The 19853-nt window shown below is 46.1% G+C and overlaps 1 protein-coding gene and 1 pseudogene across 3 annotated transcripts in view; one reads left to right on the top strand and one right to left on the bottom strand.

Moving 5' to 3' along the window:
* Iqsec1 (IQ motif and Sec7 domain ArfGEF 1) overlaps positions 1 to 19853 on the top strand; it is a 317408-nt gene that overhangs the window by 115726 nt on the left and 181829 nt on the right. The gene's annotated exons all lie outside the window — the stretch shown is intronic.
* Positions 8765 to 8861, bottom strand: LOC116904756 (annotated as a pseudogene).

Genomic DNA, 19853 nt, shown 5'->3' on the forward strand with positions numbered 1-19853 from the left:
AGTGAACCTCTTCATGCACTGAGTTCCGGAGTGCCTTGGTCTTGGACTTACCAGCCTCTTAAATAGTGAGAGATGAATTTCTGTTGATTATAAATTACCTAGTCTAGGACATTTTGTTATAGCAACATAGAGGAAATAGGGTATCTGGGAATGCTCCATCTCTCAGTCCTGTTGGAAGAACCATGTCCCTGGCAGTATGATTCTTCACTGTTAGTTTTGGCATTCATCACCATGAAAGTATCAACCCATTGCCTTCTGTAACAAGGTTTCTGGTAGGAAATCTGATGAGGACCTTTTAGGAATTCAGGGAAAACTCTTCTTCCAGCCCGTTAGATGTTAGTAATGTGCCCTGCGGTGTCTTAGGAGATGGCAATTGTGATAGTAGCACCAAGTAAGTGAGGCACTGCCATCTTCTTGACACAAGTTAGGCTGGTGTGATAAAAGGGATTGGATACTGTGCCTGTAGGATGATGAGGTCTGAAAGCCAAGTTTATAGCTCCTCAGACTCAAATTGGAAAGGTCATTGGAGAAGCATACTGACTTGACTCTCCAAACAAGTGACCATGAGGCTCCATGATCCACTGGTGTGAAAGCTCTCGTGGTCTATCATCATCATCTTCATGGTTGTCGTCATCATCTGTACCAGCATCATCAGCATCATCACTTGGACTCCCCTTGAGTCCACAAGGAGAGGTGAGTGCTTTGGATATACCAAGCTATGATTGGTCTGTTTCCTGCTTTGCCATCAGAGAGGACCAACTAGGGGATTATAGACACCATTTCTGTAAGAGCCAGGCCAGGCTGAATTTCAGTCAGTAGGACTCGTGGCTGCCTTTACTTCTTTGCTGGGTAGGAACTTTGAGTTTTATTTTTAGGTTTTTTTTCTTTCAGCTTTTAATTTATTGATTGATTTTTTTTCCTTTTTGTTTTTTATTTAGTTAGCCTCAGTAGCATGGCCAGTGTTGGTGAAGCACACAGGTCAGAGAGAACATACCAGCTTATGGACTGCTCTCCTACAGGAGGAGGGGGAGGCTGCTGGAGGGTCTACAGACATATTTTGGATGTATGCACTGTAGATCTGAAGTCCAACAACTCCCTAGATCCTGGAGGCTAGTGATGTTGGCCTGATCACTAAATGTATAGCAAGGAATAAGCTGTTCCAGTCCTGAGGAGCATGTCTACGAATCCTCCATTTTCTCCATTGTTATAGAGTCTAGCCAATTTAAAGGGACCAGGAAGTCCTCAGTGGAGAGTGTAACACTACTGGTCACCTTTCTGTACCACCTGTTCTTCACCTTGGGCCCCAAACAGAGGTCCAACACACTTGCATGTCACAGCACATCCTGGACACTTAGGTTTGGACATTTTTACTCAGTTAATCTAGTAAGATACTCTCCAGCAACCCCAAACCCATAATCGCGGCCATAATGATGGATGTGGTTGTGATCCTTGGAGGATCCAGGAACTTCTACAGAATAGGAAATTGGATGAAGCCATGGCCACATACCTTGTGCTCCAGCATGACACATAGGGACTAACTAAACTAGTCAATTGAGGAAGGTGAAGGGAGATGAGGAGGTTGGAAAGGGGTGACCAGGAGGATTGATATTTGTGATTTAAGAATCTGCCATTGGGGTTAGAGGGATGGCTCAGCAGTTAAAAACACAGATTGCTCTTCCAAGGTCCTGAGTTCAATTCCCAGCAACCACATGGTGGCTCACAACCATCTGTAATGGGATCTGATGCCCTCTTATGGTGTGTCTGAAGACAGCTACAGTGTTGTACTCAAATAAAAAGTGAGTAAATAAAAATATTTAAAAAAAGAAAAGAATCTGCCATTGTCTTCTGTACTGAAACTGACACCCTGGATGGGGAACAAAGTGGTTTCAGTAAGGGAGGCAGCAGAGGAGGCCACAGAACCAAGATGGCAGGTGATCAGCTGTATTTCTGTATTTTAATGCATGTTCTTCAGGGTCATTTTTGGTTGGCAGTCATTGAGTGATTTACGGGGTGCACACGTTGTATAGATTTATCTACATACTGTGGGGGGTCCTCATGCACTGTGTCTATCACCTCAGAAAGAAATCTGCCTTATTTCACTTATGCCGAACCTAAGGAGTTTGAACCAGAAGTGAACATCAGAAGATGGTGGCTAGAGGCTCAGGAGGGAGGAAACTTGGAGAGGGAAGGGTTAATGAGAGAGCATAGAGTTTTAGACAGGAGGAATATGCTTGCAGAGTTGTGACACTGCAGGGTGACTACAGTTAAGAGCAATGTCCTGTAAGTTCCAAAGTCACTTGAGAAAGTCCATTCCACATGCCCCCCTGCAAACTAGAGAATGCTGAGCTCCCAAGATCCTGACATCAGTGTCAGGATGAACACGAATAGGCTCAAACAACTGCAGGACCAACCAGGCAGGAAGACCAGGCTTCTGTGTATCTGGCATGCCTAGGCCAATGCTCTCCATCTAGCACAGGAAAGAGGTATGCAGACAGCAGGATTCCAGTCATGAGGGCATCAGCATGATTCCCAGCCTTTCAAAGCATCCTTGTGCCAAGAGCAGAAGCTGACAGGTTCCTGAGATGAGGTCTGCTGGTGATGAGAAGCCACAGACCTGTAACACTTGTTTTCTGTCCTGCCGGATCACAGGGATAGTGACGGTGGTCCTTGATGAACTTTGTTCTTATAATAATAAAGCTGGTACTCCTGAAAGATTATTAAGTTTATTCTGGTCTTCAGGCCACACTTCACTTCAGCTGCTGGTCTTGCTGTGGTCAGCGGCTAGCATTGTAGTTCTGTGGCACTCCCAGAAGACTGAACTGTGACTCTATAGTGACTTATAAAGGAAGCCAGGTCCTTCAGGAGCAGCTAGCCCAGGGCTGACTTGAGGAAGGGAATAAGAAGCATCAGGAAGTTAGGTTTCTGACCTGAAGAGTGGGGAAGGGTGTTGTGCTCATCGCTAAGAAGGCTAGAAAGGGCAGCCATCCATAAGAACCAGGAGACCCTTTAGGAAACAGAAAGTCTTTTCAGACTCATAGAAAGCCTTATTGCAAGTCACGACTCCTACTTCTAATACCAGAATTCAGAAGGGAGAGGAAACAGAATCCGTTCAAGGCTGGTTTGGAAAAAGGCCTGCAGTTTTTCCTTGACCTTCAAACTCCTGCTGTGATATTTCTTGGAGGGATCCTGCTTTGCTCTGCTGATTCCTATGCACAGGGCATTGAAAACAATGTGGTTTGAGGCCATTTAAGTAACGTTGCAATGAATACTTGGGACACAGTAGCTGTCACCATCTCTGAAGCAGGTCTCCTGGAAGGCTCGCATAGACTGGTTTCTGAATATCCATGGGCTTCAGCAAAGTTGCACTAGATAAGTGAGTCTACAGGCACACAGCTGAGCCAGAGCCCATGGCATCCTCTCTACTTACACTGTGGACACTAGTCTGACTCCTTGCTAGGATATACAGGCGGTATCATTTATCCCCAAATTGGACAGCATCTGTTGAGCCTGCTTGGTGAGGAGCAGTGATAGAGTAGTCTTACCTTAGTGAGATTTCACTGTATCTAGAAAATACATGATTTCCTTTTTGATTTTACAAGGGCTTGCAGATAACAGTTTGTCTTGTATCTCAATGGATACTTTGGACTCTTCTCACAACACCATCTTGGGCATGAATATAGGCATTGTAGCCCACTTGTTCTCTTGAGGAGTAGAGTGTCCCTGGCCCACCTATGCCTATTCTGAACTGTCCTCTCATTCTTATATTTCTCTGACCTGCCACTGTCTCCCACCAGAAACCCTGGGCCTGGTGTGGATTCCCATGTGCCAGCATTGTTTAGTGAGTGTTGCCTGCTGGCCTATGGTTTTTTAGCTGATTAGAAATGATGGATCATATGTACAGTCCACTAGGGGGGACAGACCATCACAGAATGGGAGCTCTGGGAGGGAGAAGTTAGGAGTATGAAGTCACCTGGTGATTCTCACTAGCAGTCTCTGTTTCTCTCTTAGACCACTATACTTGCCAACCTTCTGTGGCTGTGACACATGACTGGGGTGAGTAACCTAAAAGGAAGGATGTAATGTGGCTCTTGGTTTCAGAGGCCTAAGTCCAAGATTCCCTGGCCCATTGCTTTGAGCCTGTGGCAGTATAGTATGTCATGGTGAGAGTGTGTGATAGAGTAGGCCACTTATCTCCTGGGAAGCAACAAGAGGGAAATGAGGAACTAGGGTCCAATGTCCGTTCAAAAGTAAGTCTGTCATCTATGTTCTACTAGGCCCTGTCCTCTCCAGTGCCCACCACTCTCAGTAGCACCTGAAGCTTACAACGCAGCTTTTAACACATGGGTCATTGACGATCCAAATCATTCCAAGCTCTGTTCTCCAGCTGGCTTGTAGTTGGGAAGGTGAGAGTCAAAGACCATAATCTGCTCTCCTCTGATCTAAGTTGTGGTGGGGAAAAAAAACCCCACCTTGCCCTCCATTGGCAGTGCATGTTACTTCTGTTCTTCCTAAGGAAAGAGACAGTTCCTCATCTTTCCTCTGCTGGTCTTGCTGCTGGAGAGAGGGGCGAGACTCAGATGCAGTCATCTGGCAGGAATGAGGGCAGCTTCTGATTGACAAGGCTATGAAGCACAGCCTGGGAGGACCTGACTGCTAGGAGGAACTGATAGACACAGGGGAGTGCACACTTCATTCTTATCCTGGCTAGCCCTGCAGACTCATTGGGACTTTTCTTGTGTTCTTCCCTTGGGACAGGCTACTCTATGGACGGCTTGCCTGCCATGCTCATCCCTTGTTTCCTAGGGATGGTGACAGTGGAGCCTGGATCCTTCACCCTTGTCCTGGCTCTTCCACAGAAGGCTCACAGATGGAGCCCAGTGCCTCCAACACAGGACATTCAGTCTCTTCTGGGGCAGTGGCTGCTTCCTCCTCCCACGCTGCACCTCAGGCTCTCCCAGAGATGGAGCTTGATGACACCTGCAGTTCCTAATTAAATAAATGGGGGAACAGGCTGCAATATTGTGGCATAACTAGATTATCACTAGAGAGAAGCCTCTGGAACTGCTATGCTCCCTGCTTAGCTGACAAGTTGAAACATTTAATTAGAAAAGTAACTGTGCTCTGTTCAGGGACAGAATCAGAGATAGTGCTCAGCCAGGCCACTCTAAGCTGCCCTTTATGGACATGGTGTTCCTGACCTCTAAGCAATTCCATCTTCCCTTGAAAATTCTTGCTGGCCTTTCACCCCAGCATGCTGGTGCTTAGGAATGGGGATGGTAGCAAAATGTACTGGGGGAAATCTTTAATCTCAGTAGTACAGGACTGTATTGTGCTTTGAACAATGGGTGACAATACACTGTCCGTTGGTTCCTTGTCTGTTTATTCCCTAGTGTTTGCAAGAGGCTTGGCAATATTGGAGGACTGTAGGAGTGACACAGGGAAGGAACTCCAGAGAACAGTTTTCTACTCAGTTCCAGGAAGGGACAGTGTATCCCCATAGGACATCCGAGAGCACTGGAGTCTATAGCAGGGTGCAAGGGAATGGGAGGCCTTGAGCAAGAGCTGTTGCTGTGCCCTGGAGGAAGGAATAGCATGGGGGAGCTGACTGGCGACACTCTTTTGAGTGACTTCTTTGAGCCCTGTATATAGGCTGTTTCTGGAAGATGGAACAGGAGAGAATGGTCCCGATGTGGCAAAGGGATGGGAGCGACTAAATAGATCAGTTTATATTTAGAAATTGCATCCCCAAGAGAACTCCTCTTAAGAGGAATGGGTAGGTGTTAGGGGAGTCAGGAGGCCAAGGTCAGGGAATTCCCATCACCAGCTTGCCCACAATAAACAGTATCTAGCATGGACACAGGCTGGAAATGAGACAAATGCGAAAAAATGCCTCCAATGTCACTTCTTCAAAAGAACCTCCCTTGCCTATCCTATCAGTAGAGATAGCCTCCCACACTCTCCCTTAGCATCCCCTACTCCCACGCCATATACAGTCCCATGCCCTTGTGCTTAGCACCTACCTATGGCTCTCATACCACCAGAGTAAGTCCTCTCCATTTCCTCATGTGGTCTGGGCCACCAGACATCCCTCCGTCTCTTTCAACATCATCACTTTTGCTCTGGCCCATTCAGCCCTATCCTCATCCTCCTGTTCTTAGAGTTGCTTACTCTGTGGCATTAGCCCCTATCACGTGCCCTTAGTTACTTTTCTATTACTATGAGAAAACATCATGACCAAAGCAACTTACAGAGAATTTATTGGGGCTTACGGTTTAAGAGGGTTAGAATCCATGATCATGATGGCCAAAAGCATGACAGCAGGAAGGCAGGCATGACACTGGAGCAGTAGCTTAATGGTCACATTTGGAGACAAAATCACAAGGCAGAGAGAGAGAGAGAGAGTCACTGGTAATGACATGAGTCTTTTCAAACTTCATATCTTTCCTCTTCTATGACGTACATCCCTCAACAAGGCCATTGCTACTTAATCCTTCTCAAACAATTCCACCAACTGGGGACCAAGCATTCAATTATATGTCCCTATGAGGTCATTGTCATTCAAACCATTGTAGCCTGTCATGGTCACTGTCAAGTCACAGAGAGAAGTAAGTACTTCTGTCTTTCATTGCTGTTCCCACTGCCCAGTCAGTAGCCACATCCAATGTCAACTCTGTAAATACTGAATAGAGAGCTGCTGCCACCACTGATGTATGTGTGGTCTACAGTTCTCACTCACTCATATCCACTGTGGTTCCAGAAACATTCAAAGTGAGGGTTGAAGCAGGAGGTGACAGAATAGTGGGGGAGATCTGGGAGCATGACCTAGATGGTACTCCTAGAAGAAGATGAAATCAGAAGGGGTTTGTGGAGGCTCCCAAAGGTCTTCAGAGAACAAGCAATGCTCAGTGTTCTGGGTTGTGAGAGCTGTACGTGCAAAGGCCGTAAGCCCACGGCAGGCTGCACACTGGAAAGTTTGAGGTTGACATCTGGATTCTCAGTATTTTACTTTTGCATTTCTTTGCAACCCTTTAAATTTTATCTAATCAACTAATCAACCCAAATCCAGGCCATCAGTTCATTGAACTCAGCAAACTCTACATCAAGATATAAGGTGGAAACAGTTGGGGAAGCTCACATTTAAGGAGAGGCCTGGCGATGAGTTAGAACTAGATGTGGTGGTTTGGATAAGAATGGTTCCCATAGACTCATGTATTTGAATGCTTTGTCCCCAGTTAGTGGAACTGTTAGAAAACATTACAAGCCTTGATGAGAAGTGTGGCATTGTTGGAGAAAGTGTGTCACTACAGATAAGCTTTTAGATTACAAAAGCCCCCTGCTATGCCCAGGATATCTCTCTCTCTCTCTCTCTCTCTCTCTCTCTCTCTCTCTCTCTCTCTCTCCTCCCTCCCTCCCTCCCTCCCTCCCTCCCTCCCTGTGGATAAGGATGTAGTTCTGCATGACATTCTCCTTGCCTCAATGATAATAGAATAAACCCCTGAAACTGTAAGCAAGCCACCAATAAAAATGTGTTCTTTTATAAGGGTTGCCTTGGTCATGGTGTCTCTTCACAGCAATATGATGGTGACTGTGACAGAATTTGGAACCAAGGACTGGGGTATTGCTGTGAAAGGACTAACCATGCTGCTTGGTGGAATGTGGACTTGTGAACTTTAGGAAAGCATTTGAATGCTTTAAGTGGGACTTACAGGGACGTACTAGTAGGAACTTGGAAGACAGTGGTGCTGAGAGCAATATAAATTATGATGTCCTGGCTCAAGGGGTTTCAAGAGGGGAAGAATATTAGCAGCTAACATAGAGACCATTTTAATGATATTTTGGCAAAGAATGTGGCTGCTTTTTGCCCATGTCACTTTATGGCTCACAAGTTGTGAGGCAAGCTCTCTCATGATCACACCCTTAGGGCCAGCCCACCTGTGTCTGTACCAACAGGGCCAGCTCTACTATGTTGCCCAGATGAGGTACAGAGCCTGCTCTCCCAAGTGATGCAGCAGGTGAGGGGCAAGGCCAGCTCTCCTGCTCTCATGACACCAAAAGGGCCAATTCTCCCACCTGTCAAAAGTGGTGAGAGGCAAATGGAAGGAGGTTATCTCTCCCTCATCCACACCAGTGCATGGGAGATGAGTGGTAGGGCCAGGTCCCCCATGCTTGTATCATTGAGGGGCAGCTTACCCACAATTCCCAGTTTGTGTAGTCTGCTCTTCTATGTATTACAGCTGGCTCTAGACAGGGTCAGCTGTCCTGCTCTTATCCTCCCAGGGCCAGCTCTCCCATGATGCCCAGCTGAGGGGTGGGGCCAGTTCTCCACAGCCCTCAGACATAAACATGTTCCTGAAGGACAGCCCAGACCAGGAGCATCTCCTTGGCCTTTGGTGGTAACAGATCCCTGCTGCTTCAGGGCTACAGATCCAAATATGGCTTCCAGTGGCATCACAAGCCAGTACCCCACCCTGGTCCCAGGTGCCATCATCTACTCACAACAAGTTGTTCCTCACTACCCTTAAGTCTCCATTCTACCCCTCTTCATTGTGCCCATAACCTTCTGTTTCTCTTTCTCTTCCATTTCTCTATCACTTACTTGCTCGTCTTAGTGGCACCCAGGGTCTCTGAGTGTCTGAGGTCATCTCAGGAGTGCTACGCCCCACTCGTACATTATGGTGCCAGGCAGGGGTCATCTTGGGCATGGTCTGCTCCCTCAGGCCTGTGGGGCACTGGACTTATGGTCATGGTCATCTCAGGCTCCCTTTTTGTTAGGCTACTAATCATTGAGATGTTCCTAAGTCAAAACACTGATCATAGACATAACCTCTCTTCTCTCTGCGAACTTTGAACTTTTAAACAGTGTTAAGACTGTGATAGACTATGGATGGGGACTTTTGAAGTTGAACTGAATGCATTTTTTCCATTTTGATTTAACTACAAGTCTATTGAGGCCAGGGAGTAGAATGTGATGGTTTGAGTAACAATGGGATGGCCCCTATAGGCTCATATATTTGAATGTTTGGTCACCAGGCAGTGAAAATGAAAGGATTACAAGGGTTAGAAGGTTTGGCCTTATCAGAGGAAATGTGTCACTGAAGGTGAACGTTGGAAGTTTAGAAAGCCAAGCTACTCCCAGCTCCCTCCCTCCCTTCTCGTCTCGTCTCTTCTCTTCACTTCGCCTCCTCCTCCTCTTCCTCCTCCTCCTTCTCTTCTTCCTCTTCCTTCTTCCTCCTCCTCTCTTCCCCCCCCTCATAATGTAACTCTCAACTACCTTTCTAACACTATGCCTGCAAGCTAACATGCTCTCCAACCCATGATGATAATAGACTAAATCCTGAAACTATAAGCAAGCTCCCAAATGAATGCTTTCCTTTATTAGAGTTTCCTTGGTCATGGTTTATCTTCACAGCAATAGAAGAGTGAGTATGATAGTAGGTGACTTTATATCTTTATATGACCACAACTGGTCACCCTTTGCATGACTAAGACCTATGTGCCTTCACATCCCTGTATGTCTATTCTTTCCCTTCCTTTCTTATTTAGACATTCGACTCTGACCCTGACCTTCTGCTATACCTTAATGTCCCAGGTCCCTGACACTTCCTTGGGTATCCATGACCTTCTCAGAGTCATGGTATTCAGAAAAGAGTATCCTCCTTGAGTCACACCCAACTCTTTGATCCCCAAAACATGCCTTCCCAATACTAGTGCTCAATGATTCTACTAATGGGGACCTTCTATTATTGTCTCCTATCTCTCTGCTCTAAGCTGCATATACACCTCAAAACAGTGACGCAGAGCCTTCCTGGGGCTGCTTGGTCCAGCCTTCTGCACCAGCTCATGAGATGCTGAAGCACACAGTAGACATAGAAGCTATCTCTCCAAAGTGTCTTCTCCTCCCACAAGCAACATATATCCCTGAGAGCATCACTGAGGAATCAAACCAATGACCACACAACACATCTAGCCCCTTCATGGGGTTCTTTTTCTCCTCAAGGGCAGTGGCATGAGCATGTTACAGCCTCTCCCAACCCCAGGAAAGTCACATCTGAGCTTTTTAAACTGTCCCTCTTTGATACAGCTGTTCCAGGCCATTCAGCAAAGGCCAGATCATCTGCTACTCTGTTTTTAGCTCCAAGCCCCTCCCTGCAGCCCACCCCCATGTTCAGGTCAGGATGTAGTGATTCCTTTGTCCTTTTTGAGTTAGGAAGGGTTGATAACAGCAAGAGAATGGCTTCTATCTGACTTTAAGAATAGCATGACCCCCATCTTCACGTATCCTGTGTAGCAAGGCAGCCTTTCACCATCCAAGGCCAAGTGCAGGTTGACGATACACTGCACAAACATACTTGTGCTCCTACTGTTCTCATCCTTCTAGAGCACAGTCCTGTGTTAACGACAGATTCTGTGGCCCTCCAAAGCCTTAACATTCACTCTGGGAAAAGTCTGGGGTTCTGGCCTAGACATCAGGGACCTAATAACAGCAGTAGCTTGAAATGGGGGACCTGCTGGGGATTTAGCTCACGGTAGAGCGCTTTACCTAGGGCGCAAGGCCCTGGGTTGGTCCCCAGCTCCAAAAAAAAAAGAACAAAAAAAAAAAAAAAAAAAAAGAAATGGGGGACCTATCTCCAGGCTTGGGTAGAGTGAACCCTAACTCTAATCAATACCTCCCACCTCAGAAGAAAATTCCAAGTCTTGGGTTCCATGATGAAAGGGCATAGGTATTTCTTGTGCTGGTGGTGTGTCACACGATGGAGGTAACTTGATGTTAAAACTCTCTGAACCCCTGCTTTTTCGAGGCTACATTCCAGCCCCTATACTTCCAACCTGAGCAATCCTTCATGCAGCCAAGGTTTCAAGCCCACTGATATGAGTGGCAGAGAGACCAGCACATGGCCTCACCCTCTTCTCGCCCACTCAAGCCTTTGGTTATAAATGTCCTCGAGGCTGGCATTTCAGCTTGTTGAGATTTTATGGGTGAGCCACCCCTGCCTACTGGTTGATGGGCAGTCCTCTCCTAGACTGAGTATTCTAAATCCTTGGCTCCCACTTTGGCAAACTATCACAAAGGAGTCCTGATCTTACAGAAACCATGGTAGTAGGAAGAGAAGGAAGTTGGACATGGGTCCGTCTAGTAAGGTTGACTGCTGAAGGGACAGTCTTTTGCCTTGATGTAAAGGCTGGGAGCATGGTCCCTGAGAGGAACAAGAGCTGAGGCTGAGGCTGAGGCTGAAGGATCAGGGGTCAGAGTAGACAACTGGGTGGAGGATAAACTTAATAAGTAAGCTTCTCTGGAGTGATTACCATTTGTCCTTTAAAACCAGCACGGGACTGGGGAGATGTCTCAGGAGGCAGGGGTCTTTGCTGTCTATCCTGAAAACCTGAGTTCAATGCCCAGAACCCACACACTAGGAGAGAATCAATTCCCACAAGTTTCTTCTGACTGCGATGTTCTCCCTACTGTTCCATGTGCCATGTGGGTACTGTGTTGCATTCGCAAACCCATCCCCATAATCACACACTCACTCAGGACTCTTTCAGTGGCCACTGGCATGGGACCCAATTCATGTGGCATAGACATATGACCCAGACATTTCAATCCTGGCCATATACCCCTAGGTTACACACCATACCTTAGTGATGTTTACACACCCATGTTTATCACTGCTTTATTCTCCATAGCAAAGAAATGGAAACAACCTAGTTGTCCATCAAAAGATGAATGAATAATGAAAATCTGATACATATATAGTATAGTACAATATATTCTATAATATATTCAGCTATAAAGAAAAATTAAATCACAGAATATTATAGGGTAAATGGATGGATATAGAATGTACAATATTAATCAAGGTCACACAAACTCAGGAAAAAAATCTGCATGCTTTCCCTCATATATGGATCTTACCCTATAGTGTACATATATATATATATATATATGTTATAGTATACAATATAATATAACAATACATTTATGTGCTATAGTATAGCATGTACAAAGGAGAAAGGGGAATATTAAATATTAGGTGATAAGGAATGACTGAATGTAAATGGAGACTGGGTCATGAAAGACTATATAAATAGTTGTTTTTCTAATTTTTACTCTGCCAAGGAATTTGGGGGGGGGTTGGTGGTGAATAAATGTATAAACTGTATATTTGTCAGTGAAGATGTAAAAATCCAACAGGAAGATGTACAGTTTCAGAATGGCTGTTTTAAGTGTACAGTTCACTGAACTGTAGCAACTTTAGATCTGGCTAATTTCACTGTGTAATGTTTTTATCTGAAAGTTTTTAAAGTAATAAATTTGTAATAAATCTTTATAAAACAAAACAAAATCAAAATAATTTAATCTGAACTTGGTGGTCCTTCAGTGAGTAGAGTGTTTGTCTTACAAGCAAAAGAACCTTACTTTGAGTTCCCACATTAAACACACACACACACACACACACACACACACACACACACACACACACAAATCAAGCCAGCAAGTAAACCAAGAAACAAACAAAAACGAGATTGTGGTTTATGTTTATAATTCCAGCACCAAGAAGGCACAGTCAGGAGGAAGAACCCTGCAATTGCTGGTCAGAGAATCTACCCTACTCCATGAATTCTAGGCCAGTGAAAGATCTCAAAAGATAGTATTGATAGGTCCTAAGGAACAATACCCAAGGTTATACTCTGGTTTCCTTGTGCACTTTACGCATGCACATATGCACATACCCTTAAACAAGCAAACAGGAAGCGTAAACACTCTTCTTAACTGATGTTTCTGTGGCTACAAAGGTATCTGAGAGACATAAAGAATGAGAGGAAAGCAGTCAGAGATCTGACTAGGAAGGGAGTCAGTCAACTAGGACCAATGTTGGTGCCATCCTCCAACTTTGGAGCTCTAGTATCCCAGAGCCCTTGAGAGATATCCATCTGTACTTTCAGAACCAGCAAGGATTCTGGGACAGTGGGCTTCATCTATCAAGCTCCCAGGAGCTAAGTCATGGCTGCCCTGAGTTGGTCTGGTTCTTGCCAGATGTGTGTTTGCACGTGTGTGTGTGTGTGTGTGTGTGTGTGTGTGTGTGTGTGTGTGTGTGTGTATTGGGCATTCTGCTGATGGGTGAGAAAGAGCTTCTAGAACCCTTTGAACTCTGGAGCACCATCAATCACCCCACTTCTCTTCAGCACCAGGTGGCCTTCAGCACTATGGACAGCAACCACATCGCTGCCTGTGTGCTATTCACTCCTATTTGCTCTCAGACAGGGCACTATTGCCTGTGGTTTCATGGCTACACACAGATAGCATCTGAGGACTCCAGCCTTAAGATCTTTCCAGCTGCCTAATTCTGCCACTGCCATTAAAACAACCCAATGGATCCCAAGCTCGCCCATCTCTGATGGCAAATCTTGGGTCTCTGAGAAGGAAGGGGTTGAAAGCTACATCAGGCACAGTGAAGAAAATGGGAAGCTCCCATAGATTCCCCCATCACCTACACCCCTATCTCAGCCCTCCTTACCTTCTTCCCAGCCATCTTTCTATGTCCCAGTGAGGCAGACAGTGGCTCTTGGAAAGAAGAGTCCTCTGGCTGACTAAAGTGGAATGAGAGACCCCTATGAGGTAAACCTGTTAGGGGATGAGAATGTATTCCCTCCTCAGTCTGTCATCCCTGTAACTCATTTAGAGTCTCATCACCTTATTGACTTATTATGTCCCCCCCTCTCTTTTTCTTAATCATGTGTGTACATTTCATGTATGTGGAGACCCCATGGCAACCTCAGGTACTTTCATCACAAAGAACCACCTATGTTTGAGACAGGATCTCTCATTCTCCTGCAGCTCATTAATTAGGCTAGGCTGGCTATCCAGCAAGTCCTGGGACCCACCTGTCTCCATCTTCTACTTGAAACCCCCAGCTTTTTTATGAGTGTTCTCGGGTGGGACTCTGATCCTCAAGCTTGTGCAGTAACGGCTGAGCCGTTTCCCATCTCCCTCTTTTCTTTAGTGTATGATCCCTCTCTTTTAGCAGTAGGGATGCCTGCCAGGGGAATGCAGGGAGCCCAAGATCAAACAATGTACAGAGTGGCTGGGTTCCCCGAATCCTAGAGATAACAGCAGGCATGGCACCTGAAGCCCAGCCTGCCTTGCTCTCTTGCCTCCCTGGGCCACATAATCTCTTGTGTTCTGTCTGTACACAACACTGTGTCCTCCTGACTACATGTTCCTTGGCTCTTCTCCATGGCCATTGCCTGACCCTAGTCTAAAGTGCTGTCTTCTTTTGCCAGAAAAACTGAAAGCCTCACTTTGCTTGCCAGATCCACCCTGGCCACTTCCCACTCTTGTTCTTCACAGTATCCAAAGACGTTTGCACATGTTGGAAATGGGTGTATTGACTTGTTTTCTATTGCTGAGATAAAATACCATGACCCAAATGCAACTTGAGGAGGAAGGAGTTTATTTCAGCTTGTAGGTATCAACCACAGCCCATCATGAATGGTAGTAAAAGCAAGAGTGCAGGCTGGAATCTGGGGACTAGAACTGAAGCAGAGACCATGGAGAATCGCTGCTTACTGGCTTGCTCAGCTAACTTTCTTATTCACCCAGGACTACCTGCCTAGGAATGGTACCACCTCCAGTGGGTTACCCCCCATTAATCATCAATTAAGAAAATGCCCCCATAGACTTGCCTACTGATATAGGCAATTCCTCAGCTGAAGCTCCCTTTCCCCCAGATGATTCCCTCTGTGTGAAATTGACAAAACAACTAACCAGTATTTGGTGGTTTCCTGTACTCCTGGGAGATGGTCATGGTAGGTTATAGTCTTGGGCCATGGCGTTCTGAAAGATTTGTACAACTGTACAACTGTATAACAAAGGGGCAGTTATTTCAAAGGGTTGAGGACCTCTGCTGGGGTTTGGAGACATTAGGGACGACCTGTCCATTAGCCATCATGATATGCAGCCACTTTTTGCTCAGAGTAACCTGGCTGGCTGGTTGAGACACACAGCCTCTGAGTGCCAGGTTCTGACCCATCACTTGGGGCCCTCTGGCCTCTCAGCAATCACAAAGGCATCTTTTCCTCCTGAGAATATTTTCCTGTGTGACTGTCTCATGGAGATGTTCCCTTTCTGTTCAGCTCACGCATTCCTCACCAGGAATATCTCAATGTTAATGTGACATCCTCAGAGAGGGATGGTCCAGCCTGGATACCTGGAGTTCACCCTCACTGCCATCACACTGTCTAATAGAGTAGTCCCATAAAGCTAGTGGCCAGCAGTTGGTTGAGGTTTGATGAGACCTGCTCCTTCCTAGCTATGCGCCAAGGGCCGTGTTGAGGGGCTAGTCTTAAGGAAAGTATCAGATACAAACCTGCTCTGTAGACCTGCTTCTGGTCATGGAAACAGAGAAGTAGGCATCGACCTTTAGTTCCACAGCTGCCATTCTAGCAGAGGAAAGGCAAGAGATGCTGCCTAGACCAGGGTGGCCCTTAAGGAAAACTTGAAGTCTTCCCAAAGAGAAGTTCACAGGAAGGGTAGTAGGGTGAGCAAGGATTCAGGTGCGTGGTTCATATCTCCAAGGCTTGCAAAAGGTGAGGGTTGGGACCAAGGAAGCCTCTATAGCCTGACTCTGACATCCTAAGCTCATTCACCTTAGCATCTAAGTGAGGGGTAATGGGGCTATTTGCACACTTTGTGAGGAAGAAGGACCTGCCTGGTTCACTTGCCAGGGAGGAAGGCAGTGGACCAGTGTATGATCTTTCTGAACTGGATGTGAAGCAAAAATGGTGAGCTCATTAGTCAAGGGCACAGTAAGTAAGACTGCGTGAAGGTCCTTTCTGCCTCCCCGGTAACAGGATGGCCAACTCAGGGCAGGTTAGCTACACGTGCACATGGGGCCGTATTCAGGGTTCATGCATGAGCTAAGGCTGGCCTGTGACTTAATCAGGATGTTCTCAGAGACAGGAAAAGTCACCAACATAAGGCAGGTGGGAACCTTCCCTGCCCGTGGCAAGAATGGGGAGAGTTAGTCAGTGGTAATGGACAGCAAAGGAAAAGTCAGCTGCATGAACCTGAGTTGTGAAGCAGAGACGGAAGAGCTGAGGCTGTGCTCCATAAGCATCAGGGCTTCTCACCGTGGCTAACTCTAGGCAGGAGAACGGTTTCCTGACGTCATTACTGCTTGCTGACTGTATCTAGACCCCCGGGCCCCAGCTGCTGGATCATCTGGGTTGGTGTTGTGCTTTGTTTTCTGACCTATGAGAGAGTGGCTGAGGCTAAGTAATATGTGAGGAATTACATCTTGATTTGGTTGTGGTTCCTGAGGCTGGGGAATCCAAGAAGATAGTGTAAACATTTAATGTGGACTTTGTGCTGTGACATCACATAGGGAGAGGCTGCCGTGCAGAAGAATATGCCACCAAGTGTGGGTGAACTCACTTTCATAGCAAATCCATTCCTGTGATAACTAACCCACCCCATCTGGGGGCACTGTCCACTCATGAGGGGAGAGTCTTCAGGACCTAGTCATCTCCTGACACTGTTACACTTGGGATTAAGTTTCCAGTACCTTAACATGGAGTACATGTATGTTCAATCATAGCAATCAGCAAGTTTCACTTAGTTCACAGCATCTTATCACTGTTAGCAGCATACAGAGCCACGATTAAGGAGTTAAAAGAAGTGATGCTAGGCTTAAGAATTCAGTTGTGAGTTACCAATGACTGCAGTAGGTAAGGAAGGAAGACTTATGTTATTATGCCTATTGACCATTTCTCACCCCCATTATGGAACATGGCCTCGTTTTCCGTGATCTCTCCCTCTCCCCTCTTCCCTTTCCCCTCCCCCCTCCCCCCTCTCTGTGTGGTATGTGTGTGCATGCCCTTAACCCAGTTCTGATCCTTCTGACTTCTGGTCTGGTCACCCCATAGACCTCTTGGTGCTTGTTGTAATATAATAATGAAGAGTGTTAATACACGTCGAATGTCTCCTTTGCCTATCTGTAGCTAGTATGTTCTTTACACTGCATTTGTGTATTACAAAATATAATACAATAGCATCAGGGAGTGTTTACTCAGCACCACAGTCACAGAACCCCCAAGTACTCACATCTTTCTGTGTATTCACATCGTGTCCTAGTCCTGAGGTCTCTGCTACCCAGAAATTTGTGTTTGCAGTTCTGCGGGTGTGTGGACTACAAATGTCTAACTATATATTGTTGGACTGTTATCCGTGTATTGTAAAAATGACAGCTTCACGATAGCTTTTGAGGTTTGCAGTTTTACTCAGCATCTTACTGTTCTAGACTTCATCTGTGCCCTGTGTGGTGCTGTGGTTTCCTTTTACTGATGTAAACATTTATGGTGCGAATTTGCATTTTCCTGTTCGTAGAGAGTTGAATCATTTCTTGTGATTTGTTTCTGTTACTAAGAGTGGTAGTGGGCTATTCCCTTATGTGCTTTCAGTACTGTGTAAGAGTGGAGAGTTAACGCACATGCGAACAGAAAGGCTGCAGGAATGATTTTTAGAGCACTCCTACTGTGTTTGTTAAGTTTTTGTCACTTGGCACAAACCTAGGCATATATGGGAAAGGGGAGCTTCAGCTGAGGGGTATTTTCTTATTAATGATTGATGTGAAAGCCCAGCCCACTGTGAATGGTGCTACCTGTGGGCTGGTAGTCCTGAGTTGCATAAAAAAGGCAAACTAGGCAAGCCATGGAGAGAAAGCCAGTAAGCAGCATTCCTCTGTGGCATCTACTTCACTTCCTGCCTCCAGGCTCCTTCTTTGAGTTCTTGCCCTGATTTTCCTCCATGATGATTTACACCTGTAAGCTGAAATGAGCCTTTTCCTTATCAAGTTGCTTTTGGTCATGTGTTTATCACAGCCTACGTAGAAAGTAAACTAGGATACATAGCATCTGCACTCTGACAGAGCTGCTTCCATATGCCTCTTGACCTGTGTCCTCTTAATGGTAGACTAGTCGGGTAGATGACATGGCATTGAGATCCTGATTCCCAAGCTTTGCTTGCTGGGGATGTTGAGTGTCTTTTCTGGTGTTTGCTTGCTGTTCCTTTTCCTCCTTTTGAGAAGCGCCCATTCCACCCTTTGATTCCCTTTGTGTCTGGAGGAGCTCTTTATGTATTCTATTACTCCTTCTCTGCCTCCCTGTTCCAGAACTCTGCCTACTTACACTTTGTCTATTTGTTTACTCTGCGTGTATCCATGCAAGTGCCTCAGAATGCACAGTGAGTCAGAGGAAACTTGTCGGAGTGGATTTTCTCTTTCCATCTTTATGTAGATTGTGGGGATTGAACTCAGGACTTCAGGCTTAATAGCAAGCGCCCTTACTATCTGAGCCATCTTGCTGGCCCTGCTTTGGTGAATATAGATTTCTTCTTAGCTTACGTGCAGTTAGACTGATTGATTGATTTCTGTTAGGTGAGCTTATATTCCTCATTAAGAAGCCATGCCAGCCTCAACTGTACTTCCCCACACTTGCTTCTCCACATTTCCTGTCTTCACGTCTCACCTTAGTGTATCTGATACTGGGTTGAGTATAGAGTGAGGCCAGGATATGTCTTAGTTTTCCCATGTGGCCGCATGGGTATCCCAGGAGCACTTGTGGCATAGACCTTCTTTCTTCAGCTACATATCAGGACATCCAAAAATTCCAGATGCCAGGACCTGTGATCTTTTATTACACAGCACTTTCTGTGTCTCCTTCCCATCTCCCTTTTTGTCTCACTGTGGTTTCTGGCCTATGTGAATCCTATGGTCGGCTAGTGTGACTTTTCTTGAGCATTTATGTGAGGAAAGAGTGGAGGAATGGTGGGTCTGTGCTGATAGCTGCGCTGGTCCAGCTTGATCCATACATGGAGACTACAGGAAGTACTGAAGGCACGTCTGAGCCTCTGCTGTGTGCACACACTCAGTACAGAGACTGTTCATGCACATTTGGACTGATTTAGTTACTCAGTTGTTTCCTGTCTCCCTAACTCCTATGTCTCTGTTCATCATGGAAGCCATCTTGGCTTATTTCTCCAAAGATTCTGAATGCCTGTTTGTAGGGCTTCTTCCTCTGTCTCCTGTCTCCTCTCTACACATGATAGTCTCTTTTTTCTCCTTACCCAACCTCCTTGATTACTAGTAAATGGGGGACCAGGGGACAGAATCTTGACACCCTGAAGTCTAGAGCAAAGGAAGGTCTGTTCATGCCAGTCCCCAGTGATGGGGCAGAGCTTAGGACTCATGCTCCCCAGGCCGTTATCTCCCTCAGTCCTGCACTGAGCTTTCCCTGGTGTGAACAGTGTTCTAGGCTGAGGATGCTGTATATACAAAGGCCCTGAGGCAGGGTGGAGTTTCGTAGGTTGTAAGCTGTAGCACAACTGAGAGAGAAAGGGGAACAGCAAAACGTGTATGTGTTGGGTGAAATTAAATGTCAGCATGTGCCTCAGGAAGCTCCTGGAGGGACAGTGGAGTCTTCATTCAGGCTCAAGGGTAGCCTTCTATGGGCCTGGGGTTAGGTAAGCCAGATTTGCTCCACAAACCTTCCCTGTTAGCCAGGCCCCAGTGCAGTCCAGGCTGGATCGTGACATATCCCCTGGGCCAGAAATTTAAAGTGTTTGCAGTTTGTAGCTGTCTGTTGTATTTAGAGACTGAAGCATCCCAAAGTCATAAATTACCTTGAACTAGTTTGCCAGCTCCACGTGACTCAGGGTAGCGGTTCTTCTAAGGCAACCACTTACATAACTGGCTGTATGAAGCCCAGTCCTTTCAGCAAAGCCTGACAGAGATGGGTCTGGCAAGGGCATTGGCCACACAGCACCTGAGGGGCTGACACAGGGAGATGCTGCAAGTTCC

Source organism: Rattus rattus, chromosome 6 (assembly GCF_011064425.1).
Source record: "Rattus rattus isolate New Zealand chromosome 6, Rrattus_CSIRO_v1, whole genome shotgun sequence".
Taxonomy (NCBI): Eukaryota; Metazoa; Chordata; class Mammalia; order Rodentia; family Muridae; genus Rattus; species Rattus rattus.